Here is a 21,713-nt window from a genome sequence, read left to right on the forward strand (position 1 = left end):
CGGGGAGGATTGTGCACACGCGGGTGTACCCAACGAAGGGAGGATTGTGCACACATGGCAGCACCCATGGGGGGAAGGTTGCGCACATGTGGGTGCACCCACAGGGGGGAGGATTGTGCACCCAGGGGTGCACCCATGGGGGAAGGATTGTGTACGTGTGGGTGCATCCCTGGAGGAAGGCTTGTGCACCCAGGGGTGCATGCGCACAGACAAGCGCGGGTACAGGTGCACACCTACGCGTGTGCGGGGGCACCCGGAGGTACAGAACACGGCCAGGCCGCGGCGTGCACACCGACACCCGGGGGCACACAGCTGCACCCCCCCAGGAGGGGTGACGGCACAGGCGTGTGCAGCACCCACCTCCCGTCCACACGCAGGATCGCGCCCCCGCGGGGGGCACAACGCACCGACGAGCGCCGCTGTGCCCCCGCACCCTCCCGGCCACGCGGCGCCGGCGGCCCCAGCCAGGCACCCAGGCAGCACCCATGGGTCCCCTTAGCCCCCCCCAGTACGGCCAGGCTGGCAACTGTGGACCCCCATCCCGCACCCAGGGGGCCATCGCCGGTGCGAGCGCAGGGGAAGCGCCCGGGGTCCGGCAGCGACACGCAGCCGGGGGGATGAGTATATATGGGGAAACTGAGGCAGGGAGCGGGGCGGATGGAAACAGGGATGTGGCCCGGCTGCGGATGGAAACAGGGAGCCGCAGCCAACACTCCCAGAGGAGCCGGGTGTCCTGCGCCACCCCAGCCCCCCGGCTCCGCTCCCCCCACCCAGCTGCCCTCCCGGCTCCGGTTACAGCCGCGCCTGGGCCAGGCTGTGGCACGGCGTGTTCCGGGGCGGGGTGGGGGGGCCAAGCTCCCCAGGGACGGGGGATCAGGGCACCCAACTCTCCCCGCACCCACCCACCACCCACCGGCATCACTGATCCAGCCACGTAGGAGCCTCAGAGCACACACACCTATAGATACGCCTATTTTTTCCGTTTCCCCCCCCCCGCCGCCTCCTCGCCCCTGCTCCTCGCTGGGGAGCTTTCCATTAAAATTGGAAGAACGCAACTTGCCGGCAGAGCCCCGGCGCGGATCGTACACAGCCTGTCACTCACACATCACTTTGTAGATGCCCATAAATTGCTTCATTACCTCTTCTAATTGAGGAGAACGCAGCTGCTGTGGGGCGGTGACAGAGCGCCTTCCCTTTGAAGGATGCCTCGCTCTCCAAAGACGGGTCCGGCAGAGCCGCAGAGCCCCCCCCAGCATCCCAATAATAATAATAATAATAGTAATAATAGCGATAATAACAGTATCCAAGCAGAATCCCTCGGCAAAGGGCAGCGGGGCTCACGTGTACCCGCTTGCGGCAGGGGGACGAGGTGCTTGGGGCAGGGGGGGGGGCCTGCGCCGGTGGGGAAACTGAGGCACGGGGCAGGTTGCGCCATGCCCGGGGAGAGGGCGGGGATGCAAACCCCCACCTCGCACCGGCACTCTGGGGGGGTACGACGACGACGACGACGACACCCCACGGTGGTGACAGCCTTTAGGGACAACCCCACGCTCAGGGTGGCGGGGGTGCGGAGGACGGAGCATCCCCCCGTCCCGCGGTGCAGGGGTGCGAGGAGGGGGGTGGTGGTGGGTGGGGTGGGGTGGGGTATGGGGGGAGAATCCACAGCGCTGCCAAAACTCCTGGGGGGTGTGGGGGGGGGGAACTTCCCACCCCGCTCGGGGAAAGGGGGTGTGTGGGGTGTGTGTGTGTGTGTGTTTTCCATCCTCCCAGCTTCGGCCGCACGACGCCGAGGCTCCCCGCCACCCGCTTGCAGCCCTGTCCCCGTGCGGCGTCCCCCCCCCCCACCGCCCCGCTCCCACACCCCGTTTCTCCCCGAAACCAACTCCCCCCCCCCCCCCCAACCCCGGCTTTGTCTGGCAGGCGGCGAGCGGCTGCGGCTGGGCTCGGTCCCCTTGCAGGATACTGCAGAAGGATTTACTGTATTGCAGCTTGTGCTGGCTGCAGCCCAGCGCACAATAGATTAGCTGTAGCCCAGGGCAGCACGTTGCGGGGGAAGGAAAGGTGGGATTCGTTGGGATGCAGATTGCAGGGCATTTGCTGCAGTATACTGCAGGATGCGGCCCGCTCGCTTGGGACACCCCCCCCCCCCCCGACGCCCCACTCCCCGCCAACCTCCCTTTAGCATCATCCCCCTCCAAGCCCCCTGGCAGAGGGGCTTTCGAGGGGGTTCACGCGGCCCGGTCCCCGCGTCGTCACCGCCGCCAAATTTGACGGCGTGGGAGTTCGCCGATGGCGGCGGGTGCCCGGGCGGGCTGGGGGACGCTCTGCTTGTGCCCCCCCCCCCCCCCCCTCCCCACCATCGCCACGGCGGGGGCGGGGTGCGGAGGGGCTGCGGTCCCCGATGGCGCCCGGCTGCTGGTGGGGGACGCCGGGGCCCCCCCTCACTGGGTGCGACGGCACAAAGCTGGTGCAGGGAGGAGGCCGGGGACTGCAAGCAGCACTAATTGATGGCGATTAATTCAGCTCCTACCTCCCCGGGTGGCGGGGAGAGATGCTGAGACACAAACCCAACCCCCCCCCTCCCCGAGAGCTTCCCAAATACCTCCCTCCTCTCCCCCCAGCGCGGGCACCCCGGCCCTGGGGGAGCCACACTGCCTGTCCCTGGGGACGTGGGGGGCTCTGGGGGGTGCCCGGCTCCCGCTGCTGCCCCAGAGGTGCTGGGTGCCCATGGACGCGGTTTGGGGATGGGTCCTTGGGGTGGACCCACCTCCCCAGGGTGCTTTTGGCTGCTGGTTGGGGGTGTGTGGGGGGGTCCTGCTGGCACCACCACACCTCTCCCCACCCCTCCGGGACGCAGGGATGGCGGCACACGGGGAGGCGATGCTCAGGGGAGCAGAGGGGCCAGGGGTCAGTGATGGCCTCCTGGTGACACCGCGGCACCTTTGGCAGTGTCACCAGCCGGTGGGTGCCAACCAGGGGACCCGGGAGCGCTGCTGCCACCTCCTCCAGCACCCAGCCACCATCGGGCACCGCGGGCAGGGGGGGTGGCATGGCAGGCAGGGGACGGACAGACGGATGGAGGGACGGACAGATACCCCAGTGGGCTGTCTGGATTTTCCAGGGGAGTTCGGAGCCTGCGGATTCAGGCTCCATAATCCTACGTGGGATGCAGTTTCCACAGCAACAGCGGGTCAGAGGGCAGCGAGGGGAGCCGGCTGCTCCGCTTGGGATTGCGATTGTGCTGCCAGTGCCGAAAAAGGCGCCGGGGCGAGGTGCCGGGGCGAGGTGCCGGGATGGACGGCGGGGCCGAAGGCAGGCAGTGGCGATGCGGGGGCCGCTCGGGGCGCGGGGGCGGCCAGGCTGGTGCTGCCGGGGGAGGCGGTGGCGGGCGGGCAAGCAGGGCTCAGTGTGGCGTTGTCAGCAAAGATGTCACTAATTGTCTGCAGGAGCAGCAAACTCTCGTTAACCCTTGGGCAGCCAGCGGCGGGCGCGCTGCCAAGCCCCGGGGGGGGCACCCAGGGACCTGCTGCCGAGCACCCTGGGGCTGGCCCACCTCTGCCACCGCCCCGCTTGCATAGCCCTGGGCAAGGCACCTTAATGGGCCCATGCCCCGCCTTCTCCCAGGGTGGCTACTGGGACCCCAGTGCCTCCCAGTTGGTGGCCACGGCCAGCGGGGTCACCCTGGGCAGCCCCTCTCCTTGCCCTGTGGGCTCTGGCTTTGCCCCCGCTGCCGGCGGTTGTGCCAGCCCTTGGCCAAGCAGGAGCATGGAGGCGAACGCCGGCAGTGCCAGGGCTGCCAGGGCAGGGCCACCTCCATCCCATGTCACCTCCATCCTCTGCCACCCTCATCCCCAGCCACTGGCCCCACGGGCACCCCTGGCTAGCGCAGCAGGCTGCGGGGCACAGGCGGAGGGGGCCAACAGCACCCACGCCGTGGCCACCACCCAACCCATGCCACACTCCGCACCTTCGCCGTGGCTCCATCGCGTGGGAAAAAGGTGCGTGGCCCCGCGGTGGCCCCGCGGTGACGCTTGGGGACGTGGCACGAGCCCCCACCCTGCCCCAGGAGGCTTCGGCATGGCTGGCGGAGCCGTAAGTGCCGGGGTTGAGGCAGAAATGGCTTTTCCACCTCCCGGCCGGCTCCTCTACCTGGGAGCGCTGCCGGGAAGCGCTGACGTCGACAGGAGCGGGTGTGGGGGGGGCCAGGGGGCCGGGACAGCCGGAGCAGGGTCAGCAGAAAGCCTCCGGCGCTGCTCGCCCCTTCCAGCCGCCCCACGCACCTTTTGTTCCCGCTCAGCACCTTTCCCAGCACCTCCCGGCTCCCCCAGATCCTCTCCAGGGGGGCCAAGGCAGGGCCCCCCCACCGGTACCGGGGGTTTTGGCTAGCAGATGCCTCCTGGGCAAGGCAGGAGGTGGCCAGCGTGGCTCACGCCACGTCCCCATGCGGTGATGGGGACGTGGGCGCATCCTGCCCCAAGGTGGGGTGACCGGGGAGAGCTGGCGGCTGCTCTGCGGGGGGGGATTTGAACCCAAACCCGAAAACCGGACCCCCCCGCCCCGATAGCACTGGGGTGCGGCGGAGGGAGGGGGCGAGGGGAGGAAGGCAGCATGGCTCCCTATCCCCATGTCCCTGAGCATCACCCCGGTCCCCAGCTGCTGCCCCAATGCGCAGCCAGCCCCGAGGCCGGGGGGGGACGGATCCTGCACTGGGGAATGGGTACAAAACCAGCGCTCCCAGTGCGGGCAGCCGCAGGGACTGGGAGGACGCAGAGCACAGCCCGCTGCCCCCACCCTCAGCGTCCCAGCAGCACGGTGGGGACACCGAACCGCCACCCCCGGTAAAGCCCATCCCGCAGGGTGACAGCACCCCGGGAGAGCCACGGTGGGTGCAGCTCTCCTGTCGTCCCCCCCCCACCCCCTGGTGCCCGGGAAGGAGCCGGGGCAGGGCAGGTCTGTACACGGCCGGGGACTCTCCCAGCCTCCAAGGACTCTCAGCCGGGATTTCCTGAGCGGGACGCGGGTTTGCGGATGTCGCAACACTCCGTGATTTCTGCCCCGTGAGCTCCTCGGACCCACGCATGCAGCTGGCGGCCCCACGGGTACCCATGGGCGAGGGGTCCCGTGGGACGCCGCCGGTGGCCACTAAACCTCCTCCCTTTGCCGAATGCCTTGCCCAGCACGCCACCGGCGCTTGGCATGAACCCGCCCTGAGCTCCCCGGGCAGCACTGCGGCAGCTACACCCTGCCCAGTATGGCTTACTGGTCATACTGGGGTCATCCTGCAGCTGGCACCGTCCCTAAGGAGCTTCCTGAGTTTCAGCGCTGCCTGGGGACCTCCCGTCCCCCGGCGTCCCACCATGAGCCCTCCAGCTGGGGTGCAAACACACCCCTGGGTGCAAATTCAGCCCTGGGTATAAATTAATCCTCGGGTACAAATTCAGCCCTGGGTGCAAACCCATCCCTGGGTGCAAATTAAGCCCTGGGTATAAATTAATCCCCGGGTGCAAATTCAGCCCTGGGTGCGCACCCACCCCTGGGTGCAAACCCACCCCTGGGTGCAAACCCGGCCGCAGGGCTCTGCACCCCGTTATTTCGCCTTCCAGCCAAGCCCCAGCGCCCCTCTCCTTCCCCCGCTGCCCCATCGCACCCCAGTGCCACCCCGTTCCCCCCGCAAAGTGCCGCAGGTCCGTTCCCCCCCCACCTCCCGCTGCCAGCCTCGCCCTCCGGATGCAGCAGACAGGTCTCTTCCCCCCCCCCAGGCTCCCTTGCTCGGCGTCTGGCTGAGCTAAGCGTATTTAGCGCTTTTAATTGTTCTTAATAAATCAATCCCGCCAGCCCCTTAAATCATTTTTGTGGCTTCCCTCTCAGCCGTCCCCGCGGCCGCGCTGGTGTGGAGCCTGCTGTCTGCAGCGCTGCCGGGGTGTGCTGGGGGGGGACCAAGCTGGCGCAGGGGTTGTGGTGGTGGTGGTGGGGGGAGCGGTCAGGACGCACCCTGCCCACGCCAGCACCCACCTCGCTGCTCCTCGCCCACGGGTGCAGCCCAGGGACGGCTGCGAGACCCCCGGCAAGCGGAGCACCCACCCGGGAGCTGGGTGATGGGGTGCTCCGCCTGCCCGGAGGGTGCCTCAGTTTCCCCCCACCCTCACCCTTCCGGTATGGGTGGCTTTAGGGATGCGCCTCTCCCTGCTCTGCGGATTCGGTCACCCCAATATCACTGTGTTTTGGGGGACATTAAGGGGGCTCAAGTCCCTTCTCGTGCTGTGGCTACGGCTCTGCAGAGGGATGCAGAGGGAACAGCACCCTGCTGGCCCCATGCCCCGTGTGCCTCAGTTTCCCCAAGGCACAGCCCTGCCTGGACAAGCGCTGGGTCTGAGCAGGGGCTGGGGGGGGGAATGCAGTGTGGGGGGACCCCAGTGGGTCCCTCGCCGAAGCTGAGCCTGTTCCCGCAGGTGGTGACAGCAGATGACACCGATGTGGCACTTCTGTCCCAAGCTGGTGCATGGCAGTGCCAGGGTTCCACCAGCATGGACGGACGCGTGCCTCCCCCCGCGAGCCCCCCCGGTGCCACCACCGAGCCCAGGGACACGCGCTGTCCCCTGGCCCATGCCCAGCCATGGCAGCACCCAGCGCTGAGCCGCCGAGGGTGCAGGCTGAGGCCGGCCGCGCTCGTCACACCCCAGGCAGGACCAGCCCGCAGCCACCTCCGGGTGACTTCTTGGTGCTCGGCGCTGCGCGGGGGCGACGCTGACACCCAGCCAGACCAGGTGCCCACCCCGCACTGGGGTGGGATGGGGCAGCGGGGGAAGGAGAGGGGCGCTGGGGCTTGGCTGGAAGGTGAAATAACGGGGTGCAGAGCCCTGCGGCCGGGTCTGCACCTAGGGGTGGGTTCGGACCGATGGATGAATTTGCACCCAGGGCTGAATTTGGACCTGGGGATGGGTTTGCACCAATGGATGGGTTTGCACCAATGGATGGGTTTGCACCCAGGGGTGAGTTTGCACCCAGGGATGGGTTTGCACCCAGGGATGGGTTTGCACCAATGGATGGGTTTGCACCCAGGGATGGGTTTGCACCCAGGGATGGATTTGCACCAATGGATGGGTTTGCACCAATGGATGGGTTTGCACCCAGGGATGGATTTGCACCCAGGGCTGAATTTGCATCCCCCGGTGCTCCCGACCCGCATCCCCCTCCATCCCAACCGCCCAACCCCGCATCCCCAGCCATCACCCCACCGACCCCGCCGTGCCAGAGATGAGCGTCCCAAGACCCCAGCCGGCTGCCCGCCGGAGGGGGGAAGATGCCGTGTCACCCAACGGCCCCCGCTGGCTGGCTTGGGGCGAAAAACAAACCCGGCAGGGCTTGGAGGGAGAGAGCTAACCTTGACACAGTTGCAGCAGTCACTAATAGCAGGCAATATGCCTGTTCTTGGGGGACTGTTGCAGTTGCTAAGATACTGGCAGCCGTGTGAATGGAAATGGGTCAGTAAACCTGTGGAGAGATAGTGTGACACTGTAACCGGCACAGCTGTTGCAGCCTACATCGAAATCCCACCCTTTCAATATTTATCACTCTCCGCCTTCGGTTCCTTCCTCCCAGCAATTTTCCACGTTGGGGTTTTTTTTTTTTGGTGGTGTTTTTTTTTTTTTTTTTCTTTCCCGGGGTTTGGGGAAAACGCCACCCCGTCCCCGCGCCCCGCGCCCCGCGAAGAATCGAACGGGGGGAAAGAGAGGTGGCGGAGACGGGAGGCGGGATGGGGCGGGAAAAGCGAGTTGGGGGGAGATGGGGAGGGAAATCAAAGCATACACACACACACACACCCCGCGCCCCCCACGCATATTTTGGGTGGGTGTCTCCCCCCCCCCCCCCCAGCCAGCTCCATGAGCAGGATGGAGCCAGTTCTTGGAGAGATTTAACAGGAAACAGGCTATAATCCCCCTGGTAGGAAAACGGGTTAAAAGGTCAATTTACTTCTGTCCCTCGTTTAGGCACTGTGGTGAAATTACACACTCGCCGGAGCTGCCGCGCACGGCTGCGAGAGGAGGCAGCGGGTGGCCGTGGCCATCCCCATCCATCCATCCATCCATCCATCCATCCATCCGTCCGGGCCTGCCGCGCTCCCCGTTGCCTTCCCGAGATGCCCCTGGAGCACGTGGCCGGGATGGCGTTCCCGTTCCCATCCCCGCCGTCCCACCAGCAGCGGCCCCGCCTTATCCCGCCCCGCGTCGCTCGGCGCCACACGCGTGTTGGCACGTGCACACGCAGCCGCGAGGAACACGCGCGCCCACGCGCGCCCCGGCCACGACGCCGCACGGGAATTCGGCTCCGCTGCCCGCCCTGGCGCTGGGGCAGGGGTAAACCAGTGAAGAGCACTCTGTGTCCCCCCAAATCTCCAGTGTCAACCCCCACGGTGCCCCAGCACCCCCACCTCAAGTGCTCCAGCACCTCCCTAAACGCTCTGGCAGCCCCCGCGATGCTCCAGCATCTCCCCAAATCCTCCAGCATCTCCTCTAATGCCCCAGCACCCCCATCCCAAATGCTCCAGCATCCCCCCGAGTACTCCAGTATCCCCATAATGCTCCAGCAACCCCCTCTGTGCTCCAGCACCCCCACCCCAAACGCTCCAGCATCCCTTAAATATTCCACTATCCCCATAATGCTCCAGCATCCCCCCCTCAAATGCTCCAGCATCCCCCCAAATACTCCGGTATCCCCATAATGCCCCGGCACCCCCATCCCAAATACTCCAGCACCTCCCTAAACGCTCCAGCATCCCTCCAATGTTCCAGCATCCCCCCCCAGTGCTCCAGCACCCCCACCCCAAACACTCCAGCATCCCCCCTAATGCCCCAGCATCCCCCTTAAATGCTCCGGCATCCCCCAAAATACTCCAGCACCCGCCCAAAATGCTCCAGCATTCCTCCAGTATTCCAGAATTCCCATCTAATGCTCCAGCATCTCCCCAAAATGCTCCAGCATCCCTCCAATGTTCCAGCATCCCTCTCAAAGTGTTCCAGTATTCCTCCAATGTTCCAGTATCCCCCCAAATGCTCCAGTGTCCCCCCAAAATGCTCCAGTATCCCCCCAAATGTTCCAGCATCCCCCTCAAAATGCTCCAGCATCCCACCCAAAATGCTCCAGCATTCCCCCAAAATACTCCAGCGTCCCTCCAATACTCCAGGATCCCCATCTAATGCTCCAGCATCTCCTCAAAATGCTCCAGCGTCCCTCCAACATTCCAGCACCCCCCCCAAAATGCTCCAGCATTCCCCCCAAATACTCCAGCATCCCTCCAATATTCCAGGATTGCCATCTAATGCTCCAGCATCTCTCCAAAATGCTCCAGCGTCCCTCCAATACTCCATGATCCCCATCTAATGCTCCAGCATCTCCTCAAAATGCTCCAGCGTCCCTCCAACGTTCCAGCATTCCCCCCCCAAAATCCTCCAGCATCCCCCTAAAATGCCCCAGCACCCCCCAAATCCTCCAGCATCCCCCCAGATCCAAAGCCCCGGTGCTGCAATCCCATCCCTGACGCGCACACGGGACCGAGGAGCCCCGACCGGGCTCAGCTCCCCGATGCGTTTGGGGTTGTCACAGCCCGACTGGGGCGAGATGGAGTGATACTGGGGAGCACTGGGAGCCAGGACACGGCCACACGGGAGGACGCCACTAGCTGTCCCTCGTCCCCGACCGCCATCCAGGTGCGGGGCAGGAGGAGGGATGCCGGCAGGCGGTGTCCGTCCCGGAGCGGCCACGGGGAGCTGGATCTGGCCGGGACCCCGTTGGGAGAAGGAGGAGGAGGAGGAGGAGAACATCTGGTCGCAGGGAAGAGGGACAGTCCGGGGAAATGTGCAGAGCTGTTGGAAGAGGCCCTGGCCACCCAGGCTGGGGTGGAGCGAGCCCCAACGCCCCTCCTGCGCCGCAGCTGCACCGGGGATGGGAGGCACCGGCCCAGGTAGGGGCTCGCTGCGTCCCTGGGAGGGGAAACTGAGGCACGGCGGAGCCAGACGATGCAATTTGGAGCCGCCAGCTCCGGGGTCACCCCCCCCCCCACCACCACCACCACCTCCACGGTCTCCCAAGCACATCCCAGGTGGCCGGAGGAGCATCGCTGTGCGCCTCCGCCACGATTTATAGTCCGGGGCCTCGCAGCCCGGGGTGGAGGGGCGAGAAGGGAGAAGGAAGGGAGGCTGCGGCGAGCAGGCGAGCGGGGAGGTGAGCTCTCCTCCTCCCCAAAGGCGCTCCCTGCCACCCCCCCACCCCCCGCACCCCCCCGCAGGTGGCTGGAGCAGAACGGTTGATATGGAGACAGGGAAGCACAGACTGTCTGGGTAAGGTGACATTCGACAGATGCCAGGTTCAGACTTGCTCCAGCCAGTATCTCCCCCCCCCCACCCCCGCACCGGCTCCCCGCCATCGCCTGCCTCCGGCCCCCACGGCCAGCGGCCACCCCACCAGCGAGCCCCCCACCAAGCAAAGGCATGTGCAGGCAGCGAGGGGCCGGCGGTGGGGGGGGGTGGGGGGTGGGTCAGGGGGAGTTGGGGACATCAGGGCACCCTTGGTGGGGTTTTGCACGGTGAAATCCCACCTTGTCCCCATCCCAAAGGCAGGTACCGGCACCCTGTTTGCGTTGTCGCCTGCCCCCCCCCCCAGCCAAAGGGGTGGTGGAGGAGCGTGCCCTGATGCCACGGTACCAGCCAAGGTGCCACGTCCCCTGTGGGCACCCCACGGGGCATTTACGCCAGGCACCCACCCAAAATGATGGGGGACCCTGCCGGGATGGGGCAGATCTGGGGGGGAGGCACCTGGGAAAAAGGACACACACACACCCCCACACACACACACCCCTCCCATTGCACAACTTTGCAGAGGGGCCAATTAGGAGCTGATACCTAACGAGAAACACCCCAACCTTGGGGTGAGCACAGGCTTAGGGTCTCCTGCCCAGGCAGGGTGACACCAGGTATGTCCCCAGGTTTGTTAACCCGGGGCGGGGGGGATGTTCTGAGCTGCCTGAGCCCCCCCCCCAACACCACCTGCAGCCCCATCTTTCTGCACCCCTCTTGCCCCTGGCAGTGCTGGAGATCAAGCTCAGTGAGCTTGGATTCCTGGCATGCTGGGACCCCCCCCCCCGCCCCGGGGGGTGACGGGGTCCCCCTCACCCCCCCCCCCAGCACCCCGATCAAGAGCTCGTGGTCTGCAACGAAGGAAACTGGGTGCTTTGGGAGGGGTGCGGGGTGGGGGGAGGAAAAACCACATCAGGGTGTAGCGCTGGGTGGGGGGACCCATCCTGCTTAGACCCCCATGGGTGACACCGCAACCCCCAAGCCTTGGGGACAAGCATGGCAGGAGCCGGGATGACTCCCCTGGGGGGGCGGCGGTTTGGCGAGCGGGATGGCGGGGGCCAGCAGCCCACACAAAGCGCCTGCAGCCGCGCTCCCCCCGCCCCGGGCTGCTGCTCCCTGACCCCCGGCGCTGGGGAGGCTGGAGCCTGTTAATGAGCTCAGCATCATTTCTCAGCATCCCCGGGCCCCTGCGGGGGGGGGGTGGGGTGGGGGGGAGCTGCAGGTGTGGGTCACCGCTGGCCCCGGGATGGGGGGGACGCCGCGGCCTGGAATCGGTGGGAAAACGGGAGGAATTTGGCGAGGGGGCTGCGAAAGCCTTCGGCACTCGCTCGGGGGCGGGGGCGGGGGGGGGCTGCTGCCTCCTCTTCATCGCCCTTCGGTCCCAGCCCCCCCCCCCCCCCCCCCAAACCGGTTCGCTGCGCTGCTCGGCGGAGCCAACATCCAGGGCGCGGCATCCACCTGGGGACACCCAGCCCCCCAAAATGGGGGGGGGGGGACACACACGCAGCCCCTTTCCCTCCTGCTCCCTTCACCGCATCCTTCTCCCTCCTCCTCCTCTCCACCCTCAAGCAAAGACGGGATTTTCACCGCTCTGCTGAGCTCCAAACTCCACTTCCAGATTTTCAGTGCGACCTTCTGGCTACCTGGAGCCGGCACTGCAAGATGCCCCCTCTGATCTCCCCTCCCCTCCGGCCCCCCAGCATCCCCGGGGGAGCCGGAGCTGGATGCAGCCAGGAGCTGGATGCAGGGAGGCGGGGAGGGGGGGAGCCGGGGGTGGCCGAGGAGGAGGAGGAGGAGGAGGAGGAGGGAGAGGTCGGGCTGCACCTGGATGCAACGGCCGGTCTCGGGGCGGGGAGTCGGGGGGCTGGGGGGGGAGCTCGCCGCCCGCCTGGGGATTTTGGGGTGGTTGTGTTTAACCCAGCCCGGCCCGGGGAGAAGCAGGAGCGGGGCCAACAGGGCGCCTGGCAAACTCATTGCACGTGTGGGAGGCGCTGCCATGGCTCCTCGGGCAGCCTTTGCCCTCCCTCCCTGCCTGCACGGCGGGTCGTGTGTCCCTCCCTCCCTCCGTCCCTCCGTCCGTCCCCACGCCCACGATGGGTCCCCGCTCTCCCGGGACACCCTCCCGCAGGGATGCGCCCCTTCTCCGGGCTCCCCGAGCCCGGATCCGACCCCACGGCAGGGGTCTGCGGGACCCCGCGCCCCGCCGTCACCGACCCCCGTGTCCCCCGGCACCGTGCCAGAGAACCGGGGGTGGGGCAGAGAAGGGAGGAAAGACGTAAAAACCCCCCCAAAATACCCCAAAACCACCACAGACACACACACACCCCCACACCCCCCTCCCCGCTCGGGCAGGAGGGAGAGGGGCCTGCGGGCACAGGCAGCACCGCGGGGTGTTCAAAAAACCCAGCAATAAAAATAAAGGCAAAGAGACGGAAAAAGCCCCAAAGCGCCAGGTTTCCCCCACTCCCCCCCGTCCCCGAAACCCCGCTGCCCCCTGCCCTCGCTGCTCTCCCCGCCGGTTATTTCAAGCCCTCCACATCCCCCCCCCCCCCCCATCTCCTCCTCCTCCTCCTCATTCCCTCCCCGGCACCCTGCTCTCCTCCGCTCGCTCTTGCATTCTGGTATTTGGTGTGTTCCTCAGCTGCAGGAAATTCCTGATGCTCTCCATCATTGCAGCCTGCTCTCGCATCCCCCGCCCTGCCCGCGGCTCCCCTCCAAAGGACAAGCCATGTGCTTTGGACAGCCAGTGTCCCCCCCCCCGTTCCTCGCACCCCCGCCGCCAGCATCGCTCCCCTCCCCACCCGGGGTATGTGTGTGTGTGTGTGTGGGGGGGGGGGGATTCGCTTCTCCTTCTTCGCCTTCTCTTTTCCTCCATCAGCCTTTTTCATTTTAAACTCCAACCCTTTGCAAAACAAGCTCTTGCCCTGCCAAGGAGTGCGGGGAGAAGGCGGCGGCGGCGTTGAGGCAGAGTGGGGGGGGGAATCCGAAGCCGCCCAGCCCCGGCCGATCCCCCCTTTTTGCCTGCCTTTCCCCTCTTCGCCTTCCTCTCTCTCTCTCTCTCTCTCTCTTCGCGAGGACCGCTCCTGATCTTATTTTAATTCGTCTCAGACGGTGTTGGAGTGTTATTTTAAGAGAGAGGATATGCACAGACATTGTGTTTTCTGCTTTTTTCCTGGCCCCAAGCCAGGCTCTCTGGGCTGTCAGCTACCCACTGTGTTGCAGTCACGTGTGGGAAGAGGCAGCCAGCGCCAGCCTCGCAACTCCTGGTAGCAACATGGAAATCAAGTGTGCACTTTTCTTCCCTCTGTATGTGTCTGTATTATTAATAGCGTCTCTCCCTCTCGCGCGGCGAGTTATCCATAATGTATCTTAATACCTGTCCGTCTGCAAATGATGTATTACGGCTGCGCGCCCGCGCGCAATGGCGGCGGGGCCCGCGTGCCGCGACGGAGAGGGGATGAAAAGGCGTCGCCACGCTGCCGTCATCGCCCCCACCCCAGGAGCGAGGGATGGGTACCGGGATCCGGTAGCCGTGAGCGGCTCCGGCTGTGCCCCGGCCCGCTGGGGTGGAATCGGCTTGTGGGATGCTGTGGGGAAGGATGGCGAAGACGGCGCTGGGACGGCGCTGAGCGATGCCGGGATGTGCCGGGGGACACCGAGGTGCCACCCCATGGATGCCGGCTCCTACGAGGTCGTGCGGGAACGCAACGTGCTGCCGCACACGGGAGGGATGGCGGGGTGAGGCGCGCACACGCGTGTGCGAGGCGGGCACAGGCGTGCAGGAGGTCGGCGGACGGCGGAGAAAGCGCAGGCTGGACGCGCATGGCACGATGGGACGCAAACATGGCCCTACTTGGGCTACCCGGCAGCAGTCTGGGGGCTCCCAGCCCCGGGGGGGCCCGAGCAGGGCGTCCCCCCACCGCCACACGCCTGGTTTGGTGCAGCACCCAGCTCCCCATGCGCAGGGATGGCTGGTGCTGCCCCTCTCCGGGCTCCCGGTGTCCCCCGTCCCCTCCGCGTCCTGGGGACGGGGACGTCAGGGCAGGGAGGGGACCGGGAAACACCGCAGGACTGGGGTCCTCCCAGTGCGCACCAGTAACACGGAACCCCCAGACCAGACATTTACCGATACATACTGTGCCCGCACCCTCCCCCCGCCAACACCGACACCGTGCGTGTGCCCCTGCCCGGGCGCAGCGACACGCACGTCGCACACCCGCCCTCGCGCACCGCCGAAGACGCACAGACGCGCGCAGGTGTTGTCCCAACTGGCCCGCAATACCCCCTGCCGACCTCCTGCACGCGCGCGCTCGCCTCGCACACGCGTGTGCACCGCCTTGCCCCGCCGTCCCTCCCGTCTGCGGCGGCACGTTGCGTTCCCGCACGAGCTCCTAGGAGCTGGCACCCATGGGGTGGCACCTCGGTGTCCCCCCTGCCCACGGTACATGCTGCCCGTGGTATCCCCTGTCCCCAGGACCCCCTGCCTGCGGTACCCCCTGCCTGTGGTACCCCCATCCCGCGGTACCCCCCGCCTGCTGTGCCTCCCTGCCGTGCACACACCGCGCACATCGCCGTACGCCGGGGCACCCTGCATGGGTGCGAGGACACGGGTGCACCCCAACCCCGGGGGAGGGGGGGGCAGCCCTTCACCCCGACGCGGTGGGAGCAGCCTGGGTGCCCCGTGGCCGGCACCCAGCCGGAGTCCCGGGGCCGCGGGGAGCGGGAATCCAGGAAGGCGAACGGGGAACCGGAGGCTTCGCATTTCTGGATTCTGGTTCCCCGTTTCTGCTCCCGGCTGTTTCCATGGAAACTGGCGTCGGACCTGGGAAAATAAGGTTAGGGTTTGCAGAGGAGGCCCTTCACCAGCGCCCACCCGTCTCCGCGCCCCGCCGGGGGCACATGCCCAGCCACCCCCCCACTTGGGTCCGGGGGCTGAGCGGCACCGGCACCCTCCGTCATCTTCCATCCTTCCGCTTGGTGACCCCTGGGAGCACGGCACACGCTGGGTAATTCGGCGACCGGCACCGCCGTGACACTCCCTGGCACCCCGGCGAGGGGCACTGCTCTTCCCGGGTGCAGCCGGCGGCGGCACCCACCGGACCCATGCCCCCTCCCCACCATCCCGCTCTCCTCCCTGGTGCTCCGAACCCAGCCTTGGCGGGAACTTCCCAACGACGCCCACGTGCCCGCGACGCCCCACCAGCCCCCACCGGGATGGGGGATGCCGGGAAGGTCTCCAAAAACCCCGCTGCCGCGTCCTCGGCTTCTACAAAGACCGGACGTCTGCCATCAGCGTCACCCTCCCCGTTCCCAGTTCAGGATCCCCAGTTGCTCCGGGGAAGGTGGGGAGTCGGAGAAGGGGAGAGAACCAGGCCACGACACCTCGGGGGAGCCGTGAAGACTAATGAATGGAGGCTTTTAAAAAGCACTTTGAGTGAGAAGTGCTATAGTAGGAACTAATTATTCCTCCCGCCTGTGCGCACACCCGTACGCACACGCGCGCACACGCGCGTCCCGCTCTCCCTCCCGGCCTCACGCCTGCGAAATCCCAGCCCACCCCGGCACCCGGCACCGCGGCACCCGCCCCCTCGCCCATCGGCACCGCCGCAGCCGGGGAAGATTTCCTCCAAAGCTCTGGTTTTCCTCCTGCCCCCCATGTTTCGGTCCTTCTCGGTGCATCTCTGCACCCCCCCTTTGCTGCCGTCACTCCCCCGTCCCCCTGCCCCGGCAAAGCCAGCGTCCCCAGGCTGGGGACATGGGGTGGCGGGGGGGGATGCTCGCCCTCCTCCTTATGCTGGGATTTTTTTGGGAGGGTTTCCTTTTTTCTTAAAAAGCCGCCATTTTACAGCGCTGGAAGGCCGGGCGGATGGTCCCCATGGGCCGCTCGGGGATGGACGGCACCTGGCATGGCGGGGCGGGCGGCGCAGACGGCGCGGTCCCTGTGTGTCCCGTCCCCCGTCCCCCCCATTCCCGGCCCCCTCGCAGGTGCGACCCCGAGCCCCGGCACAGCCCGGCCAGCGGGACCGGCCATTAGAGGTGCAATTAGGGGCTGGCTTGGAGCGCAGCCCAGCTGCCGGCCGCGGGCAGCGAGGCAGGGGTGGGGGGCTGAACCCGCTTCCCCATCACCACCCCAAACCCTCTGCCGACCCACGGAACCCCCGGAGCTCCTCGGGCGCCGCTCGGCCTGAGTCCGTCCTGCCGTCCCGGCTCTACCCGTCGCACCATTTTGCATTCTGGTGCTGGCCGGCCCCGCTGCCCTCCCCACTCCCACCCCCACCCCGGGCTGCGTTTCAGCTGTTCTTGAAATCTGTCCAGGCTGGATTCATCACAAGAGCCCTCAAGCGGCTGCAAACAAACAGAAAAAAAAAAAAAAAAAAAAAAGCAAAAAAAAAAAAAAAGCAGCGAGCGGGAGCGAGCAAGAGCGATCGATCGGCGCTGGGAGAGGAGGGGGGAGCCTCCCCGAGTCCCTTCGGCGACGCCAAAACCAGCCCTAAATTCGCCACCCCGAAGAAGAAAGGGGTTGGAGGTGGATGGGCAGGGAGAGGGGGGATGGAGAGAGCGCCAGTTGCCAGCGCCTCCCGGGCCGTACCGGCGAAGCCCGCGGTGGCGGTGCCGCGGTGCTGGGCGGCAGCGTGGCGGCGGCTCTCCCTTCCCAGCGGAGCCCAGCTCCTACCGCTCCGAAACTTCCCTCTTGTGGTTACTGCAGTTCAAAAAAAAAAAGCAAACAGGAGGTTCGGGCGCATTAAGAAAGAAATAGGAAATGGTTTGGGGTGGATGGGATGGGAGGGTGGGGGTGCCCGCGGGGATGGGGTTTGCCGGTGGCAGCGGGGCCGGGGATGGGTGCGGGGTCAGGGTGCCCATTCCCGGAGCCGGGGGAAGGAGCGAGCCCACGTCCCGGCGGAGCAGAGGGGAAGGCGAGGGGGTCACCTCGCCTGGGACCAGGCGGTGGGGACGTGGTGACGCGTGAAGGGCGGCTGTGTCCCCATATCCCAGCCTGGGGACGGACGGGTAACGGCGGCGGGGGAAGCAAACTCCGACGCCGCTCCGGTGGGAATGGCCGCCACTGGAGCCCGCGGCGTCGAGTTGCTGTGCCTGGGTTTTTAAGAGAGGCTGGATAATTTTTACCAGCGCTAACGATCCCATCTGTGCCTGACACGCTCCAGCCCCGAGCCCGGCGCTCCGGCGGGGCTCTCCCACCTCCCTGCCTCCATCGCTGCCGGATCGGGGCAGGGATACGGCCCTCGCGCGGTACCGGCGGCGGGTCCGTGGCACCGGTACGGAGACGTGCCGGGTGCCGGGCGGTCGCAAAGGTGCCTTCAAACAGCGTCCTCCCCACCGGCGGTGCCAAGCCCGGCTGACGAGCGGAGATTCACTGCTAATTAGCTGCACGGCGGCTGTGCGCGCAGGCCTGGGCAGGATCAGGGCATGGCGGGGCTGGGGGTGGCACAAGGGGCGGCCGAGCCCCCCAGCCAGGCACGCCGTGGTTCTGACATCTGCTGGTGCCACCGCCATGCCCACCTGCGGCGCCTCCACGGGGGGCGGGGGACAGCAGGAATCCGTGGGGTGGCCGCGAGGTGCGCAGTGACGGGGGATGCTGCACAGCTTGGGGACACCGGGGGACATCTCTGGGTTGCACATGGCGGGGGTTTTTTGGTGGTGGCCCCTTGCAGGGGTCTGCAAGCCACTGCCCCGGCCAGGCAAAGGGCTACTCAGGGACTGATCCTGCCCCCCTCCCACGGTACCCGGGTGCCACCAGCCGTCCTCCCTACCCCTTGGGGACGGGGGGACCGGGATGCGCTGGCGCTGGCTGCCCTCTCCCCGCTCCGAACAAAGACCTGCCGGAGGATGCTGCTCTTTTTGGGGAAGGGGGTTTGCAGCATCCCGCATCCCATCCTCCCCGCGGGACCCCCGTCCCCCCAGGCAGCCGGGCAGGAGCAGAGAGGGAGTGGGGGGGGGGGGGGCGGGGGGGCGGTGGCCTGCGGCGCGGGGCTCCTCTCCCTGCAATGTCAACCTGCCACTCCGCATCCGCCAAGGCTGCCCTTGGAAAAGCTGTCGGCTGCGGTTTGCCAAGCCCAGGACAAGCTCTTTAGCTCGACTCTGCCAGAACAGATGCCTGGGCGACTGTAATTCTTCCTAGCGGGGATGGGGAGGGTGGAAAAAAAAAACCCAAAAAACCCCCAAACAAACCCCCACCAAACCACCACCCCAACCTCATTTAAGCATTGCAGCGGCCGCTCCTCCAAACCCTCCCCGCTGCAGCATCGCGGTCCCCCAAAAGCCGGGGTGGGGAGGGAGGGAGAAAGGGGGGGATGCCGGGAGGGGAGGCGATGCGCGGCGGGGAGGACGGCGGGCACCGGAGCCGAACGTGGCTCTGCCGCCAGCTGGGGAGGAGAGAGCGACCCGCTGCAAGGACACGCGGGAACCGCAAGCCTCGTGTGTGCCACCGGTGTCCTTGCAGCTGCCCGCCGGCTTGGCGGCCACGCTCCCCGCAAAACAACCGGCCCCTTCTCGGGGCAACGTCCTCTGCGAAGAGCACGGCGCGGGGAGGAGAGCGCGGCGGCCGGTGGCCACGCTCCTTCTCACGCCTTCCGCAAGTTTCTCCCTACGCTAAAAAGTCTCCCCAAAATCCCCCGAAGCCGCCCGGCCGCAGGGGTAGGAGCTCCCAGCCCGGCCGGCCCCGAAACAGCCGTTGCGCAGCGCGGAGGAGGCCGGCAGCGTTTCCACACAGATATTTTCTTCCACTGGCTGCAGTCTGGGGCTGCCAAAAGCCAAAACAAGAATGGAAACATCCCATTTTTTTGGCAAAAATTCAAGGCAGGGTTGGTTGGTTGTTTTTTTTTTTTTTTTTTTGGTTTTGGTTTTTTTTTTTTCTTCTTTTTTTTTTTTTTTTTTTTCCTCTCTTGTCTTTGGTTAGGAACGGAAATTCCCTGCCATGAAAACATGACGAAACCCCAAACCAAAACACAGCTCAGACCGAAACCATCACCCGATTCCCCCGGGGATCCTGTGCGGGGCTGGGGCTCACCCCAACACGGTCCTGGGACACGGGACCGAGCCCGGACCCCAACACCGGCACCGGCCACGTGCGAGGCGAGGGGACGACGTGCTTTGGGGATCTCTCTCTGGTGAGCCAAAGCGCTTCCCATCTCGGGATGCACCACTTCCAGCCCCGCTCGGCCTCGACTATGGCATGCGGGAACCAGCAACGGGCCCGGCAAGGCGCTGGTTTGCCCCTGGGGAAGCCGGTCCCTACGCACGGGGCCATATAGAGACCGGGCTCACCGTGCCGACGGCTCCGAGCGCGGCGTTATGGCAGCGTTCAGCCGTGTTACTCCCGGGAATGTGCCAGTGTCCGGCTGCACTAAGCTCCCTGTGGGTCCTGGAGACCTCCCTGCTCTTCCAGCCCACCCCAGGAGTCCGGATCCAGCCGAACCCCAGGACTCATCCCTGCGGCACCCCCGGCGTCCCCCCTTCCCCAGCCCTGCTTTCCACCAGATGTTGGGGCTGGAGGATGAAACGGCTCTTCCCCACCCCAGTCCCCGCCGTGTCTCTGTCTCTCTCTCTCTCTCTCTCTCCGGCTCCCGTTCCGGAGGCTGGATCCGGCCACGCAGGCTGAATAAGGCTCTGCCTTTGTCCGGCTCCCCCCGCCGCGCTTCCCCTTATCTAGCCCAGCCGCCTTGCCAAGAGCAGGCAGCAGGACGGCGGCGAGGGAGAGGCCGTTAACTCTTCTCCTGCTCCGGCTCCAAAGCCCCCGGGGCCGCCCTTACCCCTTACGAAGCGCTGCCAGCACCTCTCCTCCACCCCCTCCTGCTCCCCAAAACCAGGGGACCACACCCCCCCTCATTGCTCGGTGCTGCGCCCCAAACCGCCCGCCTGGGCATCACGGCATCCCCTCGGCATCCCCCATCTGCTCCTCTACCCCGGGACGGGGACCCGAGCATCCCTGGGGTGGGGGTCCGAGCATCGCTGGGGTGGGGGTCCGAGCATCTGTGCGGGGTCCGAGCATCCCTGGGGGGGGGAGGTGGGGGGTGGTGGTGTGTCTGAGCATCTTGCAGGGGGCCCGAGCATTCCTGGGGAGGGTCCCAGCATCCCTGGGGGGGGGGGGGGTGTCTGAGCATCTGCGGGGGGTCTGAGCATCCCTGGGGGGCTGCAGGCGAGGCAGGGGCTGGGCGAGGCGGGCGTCCCGGGGGCAGCGCGGTGCCGGGCTCTCTGTCTGCAGAGCTCCGCGCGCAGCAATTAACCTCGAGAGAGCAGCCGCGGCTCCTGCCAAGAACCACATTAGGTGTGTGTGGCAGCGTCTAGACATGCGAGAGACCAGAGGCCTTGATCTGGAGGAAGGCGGCTCCCTCCCTTCCCCCCCCCCTTCCCCCCCCGCCTTCCAAACCCTTGCCCATCTCCCCCCAGGGACCCCCTCGCAGGGGTCCGAACATCAGTCCGGAGCATGGAGCAGCGGGGCTGGGGGGGGGTGTGGGATGCAGGGATGGGAGCGGGAGGTTGAGCTCGGCCCCGCATCCCTCTGCGTGGGTGTGGGGCGAAACAGCTCCGTGCTGGGCTTTGAAATCGGGGCTCTGCCCCTTGGCACGGCACAGCGTGGCACGGCACGGCATGGTACGGCAGGCTGCATCCCTAGAGATGCCAGACCCCCAGGTCCCCCGCCATCAGTGGGAGGAGGAGGAGGAAGGCGGCTGCAAGCGGTACCCGAGCGGGGAGATGCAACGACCACCAGCAAACCCTGGGATGAGCCCTGGAGCTGGGGACGGAGTTGGGAAAAAACCCAGCTCGCCGCCTCCCTGTTTGCCCAGGCAGGTGGGCGCAGGTGCGGCAGAGCCGGGTGGGCACCGTGGGGGCCGGGCACCCTCCCCGCCGCTGCCCCTCGCGCCCCCGACACCCCCCTTGCTCTCACCTCCTGGGGTGGAGCCACCCCAGACGGCTGCAGGATGCTGGGGAGAAGAGAATTTTCCCGACGTTAATTAATTAAAATAAACAGCAAATTAAATACAGCAAAATTAAAATAGCTCCGGAAATTAATTTTCAACAAAACCCACCTGGAAAGGCTGGATATTTAAAGAATTAATGGAGCCCTTTGAGACCATAAAGAACCGCCGAGCTCCCGGCATCCACCGAGCCCCCCTCCGAGCCCCCTCCCTGGGGGACTTGGGGCTGTGGGGAAGCCGGGATGGGACCCCCCGATCAGAGCCCGTGTCCCCACGCCAGACACCTCCTCCTCTGTGCCGCCTGCGTGTCCCCGCTCGCGGCCGCCTCGCCTCAACGCTGCCCGCACGTGCCTGCACGCCGCCGGGCCGGCGCGCCGCGGGAAGCAGGGATGCCGGCGACGGATGCAGCCACGCTCGCCGCCGTCCCACC

The 21,713-nt window shown here is 66.5% G+C and overlaps 1 protein-coding gene across 6 annotated transcripts in view; it reads right to left on the minus strand.

The window, feature by feature from the left end:
• The window catches only part of AHDC1 (AT-hook DNA binding motif containing 1), a 57,972-nt gene that overhangs the window by 15,297 nt on the left and 20,962 nt on the right, over window positions 1-21,713 (minus strand). Inside the window, exon 1 of one of the 6 annotated variants that reach the window (XM_063356063.1) lies at window positions 7,382-8,490. The exons of the other annotated variants lie outside the window; for them this stretch is intronic. The gene's annotated coding sequence lies outside the window, so the exon portion shown is untranslated. Of the gene's footprint in view, window positions 1-7,381; window positions 8,491-21,713 lie in introns of those variants that run through there. 6 annotated transcript variants of the gene reach the window in all.

Source organism: Chroicocephalus ridibundus, chromosome 19, assembly GCF_963924245.1.
Source record: "Chroicocephalus ridibundus chromosome 19, bChrRid1.1, whole genome shotgun sequence".
Classification (NCBI taxonomy): Eukaryota; Metazoa; Chordata; class Aves; order Charadriiformes; family Laridae; genus Chroicocephalus; species Chroicocephalus ridibundus.